Genomic DNA, 18,675 nt, shown 5'->3' on the forward strand with positions numbered 1-18,675 from the left:
GATAATATTCAGATATGGAACTCTCCACAGTGTTGCAAACAGTAAATGAGAAAATGCATGAAAAATGTCTAGTGTAGGCAGAGCAGATACTCACCAATTTTAATCTTTTTTTTTCTCCCTAAAAAAAAACCACATTCCCACTGCCTTCTTAGCTCAGGACTTCATCACCTCTCACCTGCATTATTGAGATGGCCATAGACAGAGTCCTTCTGCCTCTCTTCTCTTCCCTGCCCTCCACCCCAAGCAGTCTGATTTTCCAAGTGCTGCATTCTGTGCCTTTCTCACACACAAATCGGTCACATCACTCCCCAGCTGAAAACTTTTGCTTAACTCCCAGAGATAAGACTGCTCATCATCTATCTATCTTCTATCATCTCATCTTTCCCTGACCACATCATGTCTGTTCTAGTTAGAGCTCTTTCGATTGTAAGGTACAGATACTCACTCAAACTAGCTTAAGAGAAGGGGAAGTTTAGTGCAAGGGTGCCAAGAGCTCTTGGAAAGGCAATGACATTGGACCAGGTCCAGACCTAAGCAGACTGCCAAGCCCACTCCCCTCCTTCTGGCCCCAAAATATGGAATCTAGTAAAATGTAATAAAATAACTTTTTTTGCTCTTTATGAATGTTTAAAACTAAGAGAGTAATCCCCAGGTGCCAGGAATAAGGAACTCAGATTCAAAGTAGTTAGTAGGAGATGAAACCCACATAGATTTCCATGGCTCTGCTGCCTGCAGGATGCGTGTGGGATCAAGAGAAGCAGACCAGCGCAAGAGAAGCTGGATCCTATCTACTGCATAAGGTCCCTGCATAAAGTCAAGAAGGGCTGAGAAAACAATGGCAAAAATTCTGCCCATTGGCCTGGGTAAGAGCCAGAAAAACTTGCCATTCACGAAAGTTATGTTTGGAAAAGGGATTGTCTGGTGGAAGTCAGAGCCCAGGATTGTGCCATGCCTGTGCACAGAGCTCAAACTTGGGCTTTCTACATGATGCCGGGAGCTCAAGAAAAGAAACGAAGTAGTGAAACCCTCCAGGCCAGGCAGAAGCAAAACCTAAGCCTTACTGTGCAGTGGCTCTTGAAGCCTGGCTCATTTGCATGTCCCAGAGAAAGCAGCACGTGCCAGAGAAGCACTCTCTCTCTTTTTTTTTTTTTTAATTTTTTTTTTAACGTTTATTTATTTTTTGAGACAGAGAGAGAGACAGAGCATGAACGGGGGAGGAGCAGAGAGAGAGGGAGACACAGAATCGGAAGCAGGCTCCAGGCTCTGAGCCATCAGCCCAGAGCCCGATGCGGGGCTCGAACTCACGGACCGCGAGATGGTGAGATCGTGACCTGAGCCGAAGTCGGACGCTCAACCGACTGAGCCACCCAGGTGCCCCGAGAGAAGCACTCTCAAGGCATAATGACCATGACACAGGGAAAGGAGTCCCAGGAGCCACAAGTGAGATACCTGGTGCCCCTAGAACTAGGGGAAAAACCAAAATCCCAAATAAATGACTATTATCATTAAAACTTCATATATATATATGTAACTATTAATCACCTCAAATTTGTCTTTTTATTTATTATTTGTGTCACCCCTCTAGAACGTAAGTGCTCTGAGGATAGTTCACTGCTATCTTGCACTGAAGAGCAAGGCACTGAATTAATATTTATTTGAGGAGTGAAAGGGGCCTCTGCCTGGGTGGCTCAGTCGGTTGAGCGTCCGACTTCGGCTCAGGTCATGATCTCACAGTTCGTGGGTTTATGCCCCGCGTCGGGCTCTGTGTGGACAGCTCAGAGCCTGGAGCCTGTTTCCGATTCTGTGTCTCCCTCTCTCTCTGCCCCTCCCCTGTTCACGCTCTGTCTCTGTCTCAAGAATAAATAAACATTAGAAAACATTAAAAAAAAAAAAAAAGAAAAAGAAAGGGGCCTCAATCAATCTTCTCTTTACACATCAGAGAACAGCCTCATACCAGGCAAACAGCACCTTAGTAAACTTTGAAAAATAATGTTCTTATTGGCTTATAACCCCAGATTCATCATTAAAACTTTTAAATGGAAAATTTCAAACACATGCATTGCAGAAAATAAAGAAGCTCTATGCGCCCATCACACAGTTCCAACAATTATAAATTCATTGTCAATCTTGCTTCATAAAGTAAATATTTTTTTCAAGTTCACAAATAAAGGGGAAAAAAAGGATTCCATGAGGCAAGAATGGAACCCTACAAAATATGAGAAATCAAAATGAAAAACAACATATTAAAAGTGTAGAAAAATAGGTTATATCATTAGTTTCAAAAAAAACACTAACTAGATGGATAATTGAATAGAAATGTAGACACAACTCAATAGATACTTAAACTAGAAAATGCCTCTGAATAAATCACCTAGAATATAGGGCAAGAGGCAAAAAGATGGAAAACATTAAAAAAAAAAATCAGAGGCTGAGAGGTTGGAATAAGATGTTTCAGAAAAAGCAAATGGTGGTGGAGAAGACAGTGAGTCTTCCAAAGCTGGAGACAGAAGTTTTCAGATGTGAAAGAATGTCCTGGATCTTTAGCAGAATCCATACAAATAAATGGAGTCACAGGCTCACAGTCCTGTGACTGTGGAACAAACACTAAAGACAACGAGAAAATCTTAAGAACTGCCAGAGCCCCAGCTACAAATTGATAAATACACCTCACGGGTAAAATCAGCTTGTTGCCACCCCAAATTCATTCTCTCTTTCCATCTTAACATAATCATTTTTTGTTCCAAGCAGTGCATCAGATTAAGCAAACAACAGCAGTCAAAAAACACACTTGGTTTTAGCTCCCCCCTTATGCTGGAGTGGCCACGTGACAAGATTCTAGTCAGTGAGACATGGATGGAAGCTCCCACCTCTGGAAAGTCTTTCTTTTCTGATATAGGCATTGCCCCTTTATAGAATCTTCATGGATACAGCCCAAATTTCTTTAAAAATTTTTTTTTACACATTTATTCATTTTTGAGAGACAGAGTGAGACAAAGCATGAGTGGGAGGAGTGGGGCAGAGAGACAGGGAGACACAGAATCTGAAGCAGACTCCAGACTCTGAGCTGTCAGAGAGCCCAATGCGGGGCTTGAACTCACAGACTGTCAGATCATGACCTGAGCTGAAGTCTGACCCTTAACTGACTGAGTCACCCAGGCGCCCCTATATGGGCCAAATTTCTAATTGGCTCCTCTTGTGAAAAGAGTGAGTGACCAGGGAAGAAAAACAGAGAATATTCAACATTAAATTTAAGTTGTAATTTCTTCTGTTTTATAATGTATATATCTAGAAAAAAAACATAGCAAATATTTAACATTTGCTAATTCTGGGTAATAGCTATGTGGGTATGTTAAAATTTTGTCTATACACTTTTTTTTAACTTTATAAGATTAAATCCAAAAGAAAGAAAAGAATTTCGACACAATGACAGGGCTCCTGAGAACAGAAATGAGAAGGTTCCAGGAGCTGGAGGCTAGTCTCCTCTTGGGGTCTCCCAGAATGAGGGAATGGAAGATGATGCATGAGAGCTCTGCTTCCTCTGTATGGCCTCTCCTACATGGTCTCTCCTTCTTACTCCATTCTCCCATGGCTCATTTTCCCTCATGACTTTGTACACCCAGGCTCAACCTCAACTCCCTCAGCACCACTATTCATGCAAACTCATTCTCTCAGTTCCCCAGATAAGCACAGCGATCTTTGGTTCCCAATTTGGTCACTCAATAGAGACAACAATGCTAGCTGCTGCCTGAAGCTTCTCCATCCAGGCTGCAAGTCATAGAGCCCTGTCCCAGTTATAAACCAGCTGCTTTGAAATCAGATATCTATCCCTGGTCCGCTCAGTGTGACCGGGGGCTGGACTCCTATGGCACAGATGTGGGAAGTGGCCCCCATAGGTGGGTGGGGAGATGATGGTCATTTTCCAAGAACAATTCTCTCAGGTGGTTTCCTCTTCCTGAAACACACCTCCCCTGCCTCCTTCAGCCCCTTCTCTGCCTGGCAATGTGTTCTTCTTCAAAAGGGAGATCATACTTTTCTAGAAAACCACCCTAACTTCTTCAGGCAGCAGTACACCCCTCCTCTATGCTTCTATAAGCACCTTGTACTTACCTCTATGTACTATGCCACTTACATATGGAATCATGACTCTCTGTCCACTTGTGTATCTCCTATACTGGACTGTGATCATCTCAAGGCTAAAGACCGTATCTTAGCTGCCCTCGTATTCCCAATGCCCATTGTTGTCCCTACTGAGTGATTCAATAGGTGGCCACCATTTAACCTGTGAGCCAAGCCTTTCTAGTAAGTACTCCACAGCAGGCTCACAATATGGAGAGTTCACAGAGTGGTGAACCTTGAGTCCAGTTCTCTCAACTTACAGATAGGGAAACTGAGACCCTGGCAAATGAGGGAACTTCACAGGGTCACATGCCGGGTAAATGGGAGCACTGGGTGGGAAGGCGGTCTCCTTTCTCCTCGTCAATCATGCAGGAGCCCTTCATAGCACTACCCCTTCTAAGGGCAGTGCTCAAGATGACCCTCCCCAACCCCGTTAGGTTCCAGTGAACTCTAAAAATGGAACTTCTCTGTGTGTGTCGTCATGTTTAAAGCAGCTTTGGAAGCATATAAACATTTCTAAGACACACAGTGCTCCATAGTATCACTCTTCTCGTTCTTTATCGGAACTACCCTCAAGGCACACCAGGTCCTCCCTAAGAGAGGTCCAGGCACTCAGGCTCTGACATTTGTGTCTGAGGCCCTCTCTGGCCCACGGTGACAGGCAGGGAAAGGACAGATGTGACTCCCTGGCCCTGGCACAGACCATTCCAGCTTATGACGCCGATCTGCCCTGCAGCCCGTTCCACTGTTGTTGGAACAGGGCCAGGCTTGCACAGGAAGCTCTGTGTATCACTCCGCACTGTGGGCAGGAACCCTGCAAAGCCCTTCCTATGACTGATAAACAGTGTTTGGTTTGGATCAAGAGGAAAAATAAGGCTCTCGGGATAATAGAGGCGGATGGGGAAAACACAGGACTCCAAACTGAGAGCAAAAGAAGATTATTGCTTTGAACCACTCATGTGGTAACTAAGTCTAGGAACAATGAGGGTTGCAGCGGAAACAGCGGCATTGGGAGAGCAAGCTTCCTTCCACCAGCTGCAGTCAAAGCTGCAGGTTCTCTGGGGCAGGGAACTGGTCTGTGCTGTGTTGTAGCTGCCCGAGGACAAACAGTGCAGGTTGAGTAAGATCCTCTTCAAAGGACCAGATCCCAGGACTTCAGCCACAGTGGCTCCCGGGAAAGGTATCCCCTCACGCAAATGGTGGCATGAGACCATCTGAAAGGAAGAAAAAAGCAGATGGTTAGGCTTTGCTTACGATGGTTACATCCCTCTCTAACAATAGCGAGGTTGTATTATTTGTTTTTGTTGAACTGCTTTGGGGGGGCAGTGGGTGGCGGGTGAGCTCCCCCTCGCAAAGGACATGTGTGAGGAAATGTCCTCCCTGTTTGACCAGCTCTGGGAGATGTTGTTTTGCAGAGCGAGTAACACAAGTTGAGGGAGAAAGGAAATTGTTCGGGGTGTTAGGAGGGAATTTGAGAGGCCAGGAGAGGGATGAGTAAGAAGAGAAACAGCTGGCAAGGGGGAGAAACTTGAGGGGTGGGGAATAAAAGAAATGTTTGATGGGGAGTTCCATTTACCCTGAAGTATGGGCTGTGACTTTCCTTCTCTGTCTCTTCAAGAAATTTTACTGAAAATTTCAGTAACATATGCCTTTCTTCCTAAGACCCTGTGGGGATGGCGTTCGTTCTGTGGGATGCTGATTTTGGACCGGGGTGGGTGTGGGGTGAGAGCTGAGCTCTCTGTGGCCTGCCCAGCTGGGTTATACTTTTAAATAAATTGTTTCTGTGGAACTTCCCATGCCAGGATCTCAGGCCTTTGACAAAAGTGCCAACTTGGCACGAATAAAGGAAAATAATTTCTTCCCTTATCTCTACTCCCAGAGCTCTGCAATTGTAGTTAACACTAGATGATTTATTAATAATTTAATGCAGTATAGTACTTATTGAGAAATTTTGTACTTTGTTTTTCTCGGTGGCAGACTCTAGGGAAGAATAGAGCTGAAAAAAAGAGAGGTCACTAGGCAGGGCCTAGGATAAAAAAAAACAACAATATAAGACTTTTTTTTTAATCCTCATGGTCTAGGCCTACTGAGGATAAGCAAGCCAGGTTGACCCAGAGTAGGGGTGGATAAAGTCTGGCCGATGGAAGGCTGAAGAGGGAAGGGATTGACCAGCAAAGCAATGGGAAAGGAACAGGGCAGGGGCAGGGAAATGGGCTTCCTAGGGCAGGGGTCAGAGCTGGCTGGTGGGCGGGGCTGGAGTTGACCCTGATGGGATGGCAACGTGGGCACCTGTGAGGCCCCAGGAGCCGCCATAGTCAGCACAGGTCAGGTCACTCTGTATTAACAAATACACCTGAAGACTCTGTGGCTCCACACAGCGCATGAAGTGAGTCAAGCTGCTCTAAGTTAGCAACTTTCCCGGGCAGTTGCCTTTCATGTGGTGACCTGAGAACCTGGGCCGCTTCTATCTTGTGGCTATGCCTTCTAGAACACGTGACTTCCAAGGTCATTGCAGAAGGGGGATGAGAGGGTAGATCTGTATGCCCACTATGGTGGCTACTAGACCCATGAGGTTATTTGAGTTTAAATTAATAAAAATTAACTAAAATTAAAAATTCAGATCTTCAGTGCCGTAAGGCTAGTGGCTATCATAGTGATCAGTGCGGGTATGGAAAGTTTCCATCATGGCAGAAAATTCCGTCAGATAGATCTGGTGTAGGGAGTCACATGGGCTCTGGGGTCACTCTGGGAGGTGATGTACATCACTTCTGCCATATCGCGTTGGCGAGAAACAGTCTTTTAACCTCAACCTCACTGCTATACAAGGTGAGATATATGTGTGCCAGGGGAGAAAGTGGAATTGGTGAGTTACTGTATCTCATCTCTCTCAGGAGCTGTCAAGGGGTCTTCCTGGCCTGACTAGGAGTGACCCAAGAACTGCCCACCTAAGGTGCATCAGTGAGCTCAGGGCAAGCACCACAGCAGAGCAGAGGCCACAGGGTGGGTCCTCTCCAGTGTCTTGTACAATCCAAAGGTAGAGCAGGAGCAGGGGAGGGGCAGTTAGAGGCAAGGAAAGCCCTGAAAAGAGACTGATAGTTAATTTTTTCTAAGCTTTCTGAGTAAGAAATTAAGTCGGATTTTATTTGATTTAGAAAAATAAAGAAATCAAGGATTTTTTTCCACTTCAACTGCTCTTGGGCAACTTGCATGTTATGTTTCTCTGTCTTGCGAAAGCAATGAGGGGCAGCCAACATGTTCCTAAGGGTTAGAGCTGGGAAGGCTAGTAATGGGCCTCAATGACATCATGCATTGAGTGTTCTCAGCCATCTGAAACGCCCTGTCATTCTTCCCTTGGAGGTGATGTGGATTGAGGGGGAAAGCAGAAACTTTAAAATCCAATAGGTCAGAGTTCCATTTCTGTAATGGAAGCCGGGTCCCCAAAGTAGGATTGGGATGAGTGGGATCTGGGCAGCCTGACCCAGTGGCCACAGATACAGTCCATGGTATGACAGGGAAGGAACACAGAGACTGCACACTTGGGGCACAGAACCAAGTCTAGGTCGCAAGGGCACCAAGACCAAAACTGGGAAAGCAGTTCAGGATGTCAGAAGCCAGGAAGATCAGAGAATATTCAGGAAGCACAGTGCAAGGCAAGTCAGGGCAAAGGGTTCCCATTGAATTCTCTGATCGCCATGAGGGCCTCGGAGAATAGGATCCAATGATCTTGACCAAAAAGTACGGCAGTGATCTGCCCTGGACAGACTCTCAATCTCTCTGAGTCAGTTTCTGCATCTTGACCAATGAAAATGGTCATTCCTGCCTCCAGTTGTGGCAATGAAGACTAAGGGACATCCAACAGTTTTTTTTCTTTAATCTTTTTTTATTGTTGATTTTTATTCTACCATATCTTTTAAAACCTAGTTAAAACCCGGAGTCCTTCATGATGTTCACATGTGTGTGTGTATGAGACAGTTTCTCCAACCAGAATATGAGATTGTTACAAGTATAGAATGCTCTTGGAGTACATTTACAATAGGTCTTCAATGAGTTATTTTGCTACAGTGGGTAAGCTAGGGGCCTTACTGTTCAAGCATGAGGTCTATTTTGGACAATGTATAATTCACATAAGTTGTTAATTGATAACCCAGACATTATTCTGGGTCTTTATGTCAAAGAAACCCGGTTCAGAAAGCACGAGAAGTTATTCTTTTGAAAGTGTGAATCTCAACATCAAGGCTTATCTCTAGAATGCTGTGGCTAATTCTGCCCACAAGCATCAGGAAGAACATTCCACAAAAAGTCCAGAGGGACATGGATGGGTTGTCTTCCACCATGGGGATGGACTTCTGATGCCTGGGAACAGAGGCTGTGAGTCAATGGGATGATGATGCCAGGGGAAAGCCCAGCTCAGTCAAAAGCACTAAGCTAAACAACAGAGACTCCTTAAAGTTTGAGGGAGGTTGTCTTGGTGACAAATAGAAGGAAACATTGTTTACTACGCAAGCTGTAAACATATGGAACAAATTATGCTGAGGATGTCAGGGAAAATTATAAATAGATTCAAGATAGATTCAGATAATTCATGCATACTAGGCCTAATTAACAGGATCTTAAGAGAAATTTGGGAATATTCTGTAGGCATCACTAATATTTGGAGATCAACTTCATATAGGAAAAGTGCAAAACTCACTCAGCACACATCTCCCAGCACCCAGGACAGAGATAAACTGATAGGGGGGATCACTAGCCTAACATTTTATGGCTTTTATTAGGTTCCTTTCTTCTTATGCCTTGGAGTCAAGAGCCATGGAGTTGTTCTACACTGAATGGGATTAAGTGAATTTAGAGAGCATGGAAGGGTAGCTTGAAAAAATGGTTTATATTTCTGGGAGAAAATATACTTTACCAGTACTAAATAATTTGTAAATACAGGCAACCTCCCCCATTCCAAATAACCCAGTTAAATCAACCTTGGCATTTATTCAACCTCCAAAGCAGTCCATATGGCCCTGATGTGCGCCAATTAGATATGTATTACTACCAGCCGTCAGAAGCTTATCTTGCCCTGGAGACAGGAGTAAGCCTGTGTTTTTAGCCACACTCCAGCAGAAAATGTGAGAGAGAAAGGAAGTGGGTGGGGTCTACTGTTCCTAGACATAAAAAGAACAATTAACTTGAATAGAGAAGGGAAGGATGGAGGTTGAGAGGAGCTTCAGAGATGGGCCAAAGTGGACCCACCTTCTCAGTTTGTGGCTTAGAACAGGAGGTCGGAGGAGGGGAGATAACCAGCGAATGACGCAGGGGAGGGGTGGATAGGTGAAAACTCTGGTCTTCCCTTACCTCCCATCCAGGACTTCCAGGACTAAACAATTTCCATGCTATGCTGATTAGCTTGAGTCTGGAATGAAGAATTATATATATTGATGTCTAGAATGGAAACTGAAATGATTCCAGGATTTTGTTGGACATGCTAACATTAAATTAAAAGGTGTAGGTTTAAAAACAGTTTCAAGAAATTTTGGACATTCTGTCATTTGGAGCAATGCATTCAAGGAGATGTTGGAAAGCAGATGATCCATCAAGCTGATCAATAGTAATACTGACCTTAAGAACACAAAGTATTATTCCTGTCCCCTCCTGCACAAAAGAAGGCTTTCCCATATAGGTAGAGCTTGGTTCCTGCTCTAAAGTGTTAGCTTCTTCTGTTTTCCTGGACAGTAGAGTTCTGACTATCATAATCTTTCTATTTTTGCTCAAGGAGCATATGAAGGAATGTTGTATAAGATAAGCATATCATTTGTTGGATACTTTTAAATGTTGGCACTCATGATTTCTAGGAGATTGAAGTCCATTCTAACTACTTCCACTGGGGAACCCATTGTCAACATGGTGACATTTCAATCTTGTTTAACCTTGACCCATGATAAGAACCACATTTTATGTCACAACACAGGACACAGGCATACACCCATACACACAACCGAAATACAGGTTTCACAAAATAATACTTAGCCTCACTACCCAAGAGCCACTCAGACACCTCCTATTCTCATTGTTCACTTTTGTAAATGCTAGTGCATGTTTTTATTACCCACAAATGGTCATGACCGGTAGGGGGAAACCCTAAGTATGAGAAGACTGCACATGCTCAGTTCACCCCTCTTGGACGCCATCTTCTAAGCCAGACCCGAGCAGCGAACGGATCTGACAGATAACGGGATGCACACTTTTTCCCATTGCTACTTCCAGCATGGGCTTCCTACACGGCCCCCCTCCTTTTAGGAACCCCAGAAGGAGGCACTGCCACACCCCACATATGCTCCTGGTTGGACTCAGTTGATGGTCTGAGATCTCCCTTGATTTTCCCTTCCCGTAACCATTACCACTTTCAGACAGTGCTTGGAGCAGAGTGCTCAGTATGACTCAGCAAATGCTGATGGACAGAATGAGGAACCAGTCTACTCCTCGTTTCTTTGTGGATTTTATCTTTTTTAATGTTCATTCATTTTGAGCGAGACAGAGAGAGAGAGAGAGCAGAGGAAGGGCAGAGAAAGAGGAGAGAGATTCCCAAGCAGGCTCTGCGCTATCAGCACAGAGCCTGACACGAGCCTCGATCTCACAGCCCTGAGATCATGACCTGAGCCAAAATCAAGAGCCAGATGCGCTTAACCGACTGAGCCACCCGGGTGCCACTCTCTGTGGACTTTAAATCATTCCACCCTATTAATGATGTACAAATCAACTTCACAAATGTCATGAAATAACTTAGAGATGCATAATCAAATTGTGCCCAAAGCATGACCTCATACCATTGATGGATTAGGTGTATATAAATATTAGACAGACAGGCAGATAACGAGTGGTTATATATGGCAAAAACTCAACTAATCAAAACTCTTAAATAATTACATTTTTATTTATGCTACTCATTTTCCGGAAAAATAAATAAATGAGCAACCTGGGAACAGAATTTTAAAACATCTACAGTTCCTTACAGCTCATGTCCATCCCAGTCTCCTGCCTCTCTAATAACTCACAACAAAGCACAATATGAATGAATATTCATAATACAGGACTAATTTGAGTGAATTTGGATTGGATTTTTGAGTGAATCGGCGAAAGTCAGAATTAATTAACTAATGCCTTTCAGAAAGGCGTTATAACAAGGACTGAACCAAAGGAGATTTGACTTAGTTAAGCAGAAAACTGAATTTTAAAGTGCTCCATTCATTGGAAGGAGAGGGGGTGGGGATTTAAAATTTCAGAAACCATGAAGTGATAGATAGCTTCATATGTAACACCCACAGCTCTCTCATCAGTAGACAAGCAAACTGAGACTCAGAGCTCAAGTCTCACCATCACTAAGAGGCAGGGCTAAGAGTGAAACACAATGATTCATTGGCTCCAAACCCATGCTTCAAAAAACTTTAACTCCACCCCATGACCTCCTGGAGAATAGTTTATTTATGCTTTGCTCTCTCTCTCTCTTTCTTTTTTACTCTCAGTGTGTTGATGAATTTCACTTCATAAATTATAACTGCTGCGCCTTTAACAGTGGTGATAGAAAATAAATCCAAATTCTCGACCTCCAACCACAATATCATTAAGGACCTTCACGTCTCCACCCTCTGTGGATTGCAAACTATACATCCAACATGGTGAGTACCCCCGACCCCGGTGCTGGCCTCACTAGGTTGTCACTCTGCCCTGCTTTTTGTAGGTCCATGGTGCATTCCAGCCTGTGTCCCTGGAGCCCCCCACTCTTCCCACACAGGCTGAGTCCCCACAGCCTCCCGGTTGGCCTCCACCTGGGCCAGGTAGGCCAGGCGATCAGTTACCTCCTACAGTTCCCGTATCTGAAATCAGCCTCTCTTTCCCACTAATGGATCCCGCAGGGAAGGAGGTTTCTAATGACTAAAAGTAAATGAGGTTGGGTGCACATTCATGATGCAAATAACAAAGACTGTGATAATTCTGGACCGAATAACACCTGTCTGGCCACTATTCAATTCCCGAACTTACTGTGTTCCCCGGAAAGCTGGCCTTAACCTCTGCACAAGACTCAGCTGGGATTCTACTAGGCTGGGTATCGGGCCAGCTCCTCCCTGGAAAAGCTCAGTGCATTTCCCCATGGGTATGGACAACTGTCTCTGGGAAGACATTCTATGTAAAAGTCTGCTGGTGTGCTGGTTCTGTGAAATTCTACCTAATTTAAACGCCGGACAAACTTCTCTGGCAGGCATAAATTCAGAATCCTGGAGAGTGACACGGCTGAGCTATAGGTCACATTCGAAAGGCAATACTACTTATGCTCCCTCCTGGGACAAGCCGAGGACACCAGATAAGCTTGAAAAGCCTAAGCATTGGCCAGCTTCCTGCAGAAGTTTCTCAACCCCTGCCTTTCCCAACAGGACTACTGAAAAGAAAGATGAAGCTCTCCAGGATGCCAAGAAGGTCATTTGCCCAAGGCCTCACAGAGAGCCAGGGGAAGGTTCTGGGTGTGAACCCAGCTCTCTGGCCCGTCCTCATACTCAAAATGGAAGGGACAAGTCGGTGCAGTTGGGGATTCCGTTCCTCTAATTATTCCAGTTACCAGAGGCTTTCGTATCTTTTCCTTGTCATCCTAAATGATTCGTTTTGAGTGCTGAGGTTTCATGTTGAAAATATAATGAGAACCTTCGTGAGTTTGGAATGAGATGCAGAAAATTGCACTGGTGGCATTTCTCTGGGGACTGTGAAAGGGAAACCCTGGAGGTGGGAAGTGGATCTGGTACCCCTGGGGGACTCTTGGGTCACCGAGCAGCACACACTTCTCTGGGTTCCAATTTTCCAGCTCTTTTCTGAGAAACGTCGCTTGCCTTTGTCTTATAATCATGGAGAAGGGGGAGACACACTGTGGGAAAAAGCAGCGTCTGGTACTACTAAGTAATTATTTGGAATGAGAGGCTGGCCATCTTATAAGTAGCACTGGGGAGAAAAGGGAGGTCAAGAAGAGGGCGGCCAAACAGAAAAAAAAAAAAATCAACTTTTCTAGATGCTACCAGAAGAAAATCAGGCGTGTTGGGTTGGGCTTTGTGGGTGCCCAAGTAACCAGGTAAAACATTTTAAATACAGCTAATATAACTATTTTGAATTTGTGATGCCGAACAGCTAGCTTGTCTGGTATCTGCTCCTGCTTGGAAACTTCGCAAAGAATGAAGGTCTACTCTGCACCATGGAGATAGAATGTTTTCAGAGACTTTTCGTGGAGGCAAGTAAATTGTGCCCCCATTGAGTGCTTCAAAAACTGCCGATTTCAAAAATCTGTCCTCCCTTTTTTTTTTTTTTTAATTTTTTAATGTTTAATCTGAAGCAGGCTCTAGGCTCTGAACTGTCAGCACAGAGCCTGACGCAGGGCTGGAACCTGTGAACCATGAGATCGTTAGCTGAAGTCAGATGCTTAACTGACTGAGCCACCCAGGCACCCCAGTCCCCCCTTTATTGTTTGATTACCAGATACAACTTCACATACTCCCTGTTCTTAGAGAAATTTCTGGGGGTGCCCGGGTGGCTCAGTCGGTTAAAGCATCTGACTACTGGTTTTGGCTCAGGTCATGATCTCATAGTTTGTGAGTTCGAGCCCCCAAATGAGCTCTGTGCTGACAGCACAGAGCCTGCTTGGGATTCTCTCTTTCCTCCCCGCCCCCCTCTGCCCCTCACCACTGGCTCTCTATCTCTCTCTCTCAAAATAGATAAAAATAAACTAAAAAAAAAAGAAATTTCTGAATTCACAGCACAGCCAACCGAAATTTGTGGTCTCCATTCATGGGTGTTTGGGGTCCAGGGGAAACTAATCTTGCTGAGATGCCCAGGTCAGGGCTCTACACTGGGCAAGGTGTCCCCAGGGACCTCCACAGCTGCTCCAAAGAATCACAGCACAACAAGTATCCCTGTCCACTGGCCTTCTATGTCTCTCCACACATTTGTTTGACCTTCCTCAGTGGCATCCACAAAAGTGAGGACCATTCTTTTTGGACCAGAGCTGAAGGAGAGGAAGGAACTATTCTCTTCGTGGGAATGAACTTATCCCTGTTCTTGGGGGAGATGAAGTCTAGGACCTTGAAGACAGTAAGAGTGATAGTTTTGCTCATTTTCAAACTCTTAACACCACCTTTCCAAGCCATAGAAGTAGTCAGAAATAACTACATTAGAAACAGAATGGAAAATGATGTTACTTATAGATACAGTTCCCATTTACTAGCCCCAAATTCGTTCAATAAATGCTACTATTCTTGGTTTACTTGCCTCAGATGCCCTTCAGAGGGTGTTACCAAGTGAACGGATTATTGCTGATCCTGTGAGTGGCTGAAGTTGGATGGAATCAAGTCTGTTGGGTTATGAGGTGCCTCTGTAAACTCTCTGGAGCAGGAAGAGGGTGCTGCTGCTGGGCTTCTGCCTCCATACTCACTGCAGGCAATTCTGCAGGTTATTTGGAGTCTATGCCAGCCCCCGGCCAGCCCCAAGACTGTAGGACAGCTCCCTCCTGCCCTGAAAGACAAAGCACATCCCCTTTCTCTCCCACTCCCCCACTAGGACCTCCCTCACTGGGACCAGTTGTCTTCCCTACTTGAAGGGCAATGAAGTGAACTGATTTTCCTGCAGAGCAAGAAGGAGAAGGGCAACAGCGTTTTACCACCTGCAGTCCGTGTGCCACTTGGAGCAAATCTTGAGGTTCCCTTGGCATCCAAAGAGGAGGATCCTAGCCTCTCCAGTCACCACAGTTCTGGAAGGTGTATTAGAGATGAAGCCAAGGTTTTTCACCACTTTGCTAAGTTCCTAAGCCATAGTTCTCAGCTGTAGGACATGATTTTGAAATTGTGCAGAACCTCACAATTTTATTTCTATGATATAGATGAGTATCCGTGTATTTACACCCATATGTACGTATTGGTAAGACAGATGATTTGCATTTGGAATATGTCCTGAAAATTCAGAGCAGTCCTCCACTAGCTAAGTTGGAAATGTTCTAGGAGGACAGAAGCGTAACTGTGAACATGAGGCAGCCTTAGAATCCTGTTGTTCCTTTTTTTAATGTTTCCTTCTGAAAGAGAGAGAGAAAGAGAGAGACAAACCTGTGGTCCTAAGGGTTGGTGGAGGCTGCAGGCACTGGGCAGGAAGGGCTGAACAGCCGATGCTCCATGGTGGCCGCTTCCCATGCTACACGCAGCTTGTTGGGACATGCCATTCAATGGGGTCTATTCGCAGCTTTGTTCCCACGCAAGAAGCCATGCTTGCTGCAGAAAAGACTTAGAATGTTCCTCTGCAGCTAAGGAAAAAGAGAATACAGAAGCTGGCCCCAGAGGCCACCCAGAGAACACAGCTAGAAAAAGAGAAACAGATTCATAACACAGAGAACTTCAGCTTGAGGGACAACGAGCTAAAGCTCTGTCTCCAAGGTCTCTCCTTTCATTGGCTAAGGTGGGACCCAGGCTCCCACATTTGTGAAAAGGTGATTCTGCTGTGCAGCCAGGTGAAGAAACTCTGATTTAGAGCATAAGTAATAAGTCAAATACAGTTCCTACCATGATGTGACTCCATCATTTTCAACAAATCTGTTTGTTGCTTTCAAAGGGCTCTGAGTTACTTGTTCTTAATAAGAGCAAATAAAATCCAAACCATCCTCAGTTACCATTTCTCACTTATCAGACTGGCAAAAGTCCAAAGATTTGACAATCCACCCAACGGGGAGGTTGTGGAAAAACGAGACTCTCCTGTATCGAGGATGGAAATGTAAGAACCATAAAGCCCCATGGAGGACACTTTGGCAAGATCTAGTGGACCTTCAAGTGCATTTACTCTTTGACCTCATAATACTGCTTCTGGGAATTTATCCTACAGAAGGATTTGCACACATATTTGCAAAGCTATCCATCGTAGCATTGTTTGTAATAACAAAAGACTGGAAATGAGCCAAGCATCCATCTACAGGAGACAAGCTGACTAAATCATGATACCTCTAGACAAAGGAATACGATGCAGCTATGAGAAAACAGTGAGGACACCGTCTAAAGAGAAACGTGGAAAGATGTCAGAGCCTAGTGAAAAGGGAAAAGTGCAGGGGACTGGGCGTGGATGAAAGTGGTGAAAAGGTACAACTCCCCCCCCCCAGTTATATAGTAAATAAGTCATGGGATATAATGTACAAAAGGGTGACAGACAGGTAACAATTCTGTATTGTTTATTTGAAAGTTGTGAAGAAAGTAGATCTTAGAAGTTCTCATTTCAAGAAAAATATTGTAACTATGTGTGATCATGGATGTCAATTAGACTTATCATGGTGATCCTTAGATTGTATATGGAATCATTATGTTGTACACGTGAGACTGATAAAACATGTCAATTATATCTCAATAAAAAGTCAAAACTAAATTCAAAAAAGGAGAGGTGCAGGGGAACCTGCGTGGTTCAGTTGGTTGAGCGTCCAAATCTTGATTTCACCTCAGGTCATGATCGCAGGGTCATGGGATGGAGCCCCACATTGAGCTCTGCATTACTCATGGATACTGCTTAAGATTCTTTCTCCCTCAGTCCCTCTCCCCTGCTCAAGCTATCTCTCTGTCTCTGTCTCTGTCTCTGTCTCTGTCTCTGTCTCTCTCTCTCAAATAAAAAAATAAAAGATGGGGCACCCGGTTGACTCGGTTGAGTGTCCGACTTCAGCTCAGGTCTTGACTTCTCAGTTCGTGAGTTTGATCCCTGCATTGGGCTTGCTGCCGTCAGCTCAAAGCCCACTTTGGATCCTCTGTTGACCTCTTTCTACCTGCCCCCCCCCCCACTCACACACTCTCTCTCAAAACTAAACATTTAAATAAATAAAGGAAAGGTACAGATAATATAATAAGAATTGGTGGATGAGAGGAACACATTTGCTCATATTTCCATAAAGAACTAGTAGAATAATATATGGGAAGCAGAGATTATGGGGAGGAAATAATGAGGTGATAGAGAACAGGGTGGAAGGGAAGATGTGGGAGTCAGAATCCTCAATCTATACTTTTTTATATTTGACTTTTGAATCATGTATTTTATTCCTTTTTCTTTTTCTTTTTTAATGTTTATTTATTTTTGAGAGAGAGAGAGAGAGAGAGAGCACAAGCAGGGGAGGAGCAGAGAGAGAGGAAGACACAGAATCCAAAGCAGGCTCCAGGCTCCGAACTGGCAGCACAGAGCCCAACACAGGGCTGGAACCCATGAACTGTGAGATCATGACCTGAGCTGAAGTTGGATGCTTAACCGACTGAGCCACCCAGGTGCCCCTGAATCATGTCGTTTGTATCTGACTTTGAATCAGCTGAGTTACACACACACACACACACACACACACACACACACACACACTGGATGATCAAATATAGATGTCTAAACTGGACAAGTTTTACTTGATGATTAGGGTCAAGATTCTGGCAGCCAGAAAGTGCAAAATCAAGTGATTTGGAACTTTTAACAAAGATTTTTTTTTTCTTTTTTGGAACTGGTATGCTCTCTGTCAAGATTTAAAAACTGGAATAGAGCTGTTAAGATTTACTCAAAGCAGCTTCAGAGTTGAAGAAATTTAGAGATAAATTATCTTGCCCATTTCTCTTTCAGATGGGGGCACTCAAGTGCAGAGAGTTTCTGTCACATGCCAAGGGTCACACAGTTAGGGGCAGAAGCAGCTCTGCAGTTATGGCACCAGGACCCTAGCTCACTGCTCTGTGTTCATTCCTAGGTCCCATGGCACAATGGAAGATGAACTCCAAGACCATCCTCAACATGCTGTTAGCCCTAAACTGGAGATCCAGTGGGGAGAGATGAGGCAAGGAAGTGAAATACTTGTAGACTGGAGAGGGGAAGAAGAAGAAATTTAATACAAGTGAATCTTATGTCTAATAAATTGGAAAAGAGACAGCTGTTCTCAATCTTTAGTGAAGAGGGAGCTAGAATTTATGCCATAACATGAAGCATAAGATAAAAAGAGGAAACTCCTAATCTGGTTATAGATGAAGACATCATCAGAAAGCTGTGATGTTGCCTTCACTGGAGGTCTTTATTTTTTTTTTAAGTTTATTTTTTTGAAAGAGAGAGAGAAAGAGAGAGTGCACAAGCAGGGGAGGGGCAGAGAGAGAGAGAGAGAGAGAGAGGATCCCAAGCAGACTCCACGCTGACAGTGTGGAGCCCAGTGTGGGGCTCAATCACATGAACTTGGCGATCATGACCTGAGCCAAAATCAAGAGTCGGTTGTTTAATGGACTGAGTCACCAAAGCACCCCTGGAGGTCTTTAAAAGGAGATTTTATTTTGTCTCCTGTAGTTCTTCCTAAATTATGTTTCATTTAACATATTTCTGCAATTTGAGAAAAACCTCACCTAAGGCACCTGTATGGTCCCTCCAATACACACACCACATACTGACTGTGGAGGCTGCGACCACTCCTTCAGCACCTTCGTGGACAGGGGCAGGAGGCTGTGCTCAGAGAAGCACCCCCCACCAAGTTTCTGGGATGGGGGTGTGACTGGAGCATAGAGCACAGCAGACTGCATAGTG

The 18,675-nt window shown here is 44.5% G+C and overlaps 1 long non-coding RNA gene across 3 annotated transcripts; it reads left to right on the plus strand.

Annotated features, from left to right (window-relative positions):
• The first annotated feature begins 5,004 nt into the window (after positions 1 to 5,004).
• Positions 5,005 to 18,234, plus strand: LOC123381217. Of its 3 annotated transcripts, none has more exons than XR_006587964.1 (3): positions 5,005 to 5,401; positions 11,622 to 11,774; positions 17,861 to 18,234. It is a non-coding gene; the product is annotated as an uncharacterized LOC123381217 (long non-coding RNA). The 3 variants fall into 3 exon arrangements; XR_006587962.1 differs by lacking the exon at positions 17,861 to 18,234 and adding an exon at positions 12,356 to 12,516; XR_006587963.1 differs by lacking the exon at positions 17,861 to 18,234 and adding an exon at positions 12,356 to 12,516 and having other exon boundaries at positions 5,005 to 5,296.
• The last annotated feature ends 441 nt before the right edge of the window (positions 18,235 to 18,675 follow it).

The sequence above is a fragment of the Felis catus genome, chromosome D3, assembly GCF_018350175.1.
Source record: "Felis catus isolate Fca126 chromosome D3, F.catus_Fca126_mat1.0, whole genome shotgun sequence".
Lineage (NCBI taxonomy): Eukaryota > Metazoa > Chordata > Mammalia > Carnivora > Felidae > Felis > Felis catus.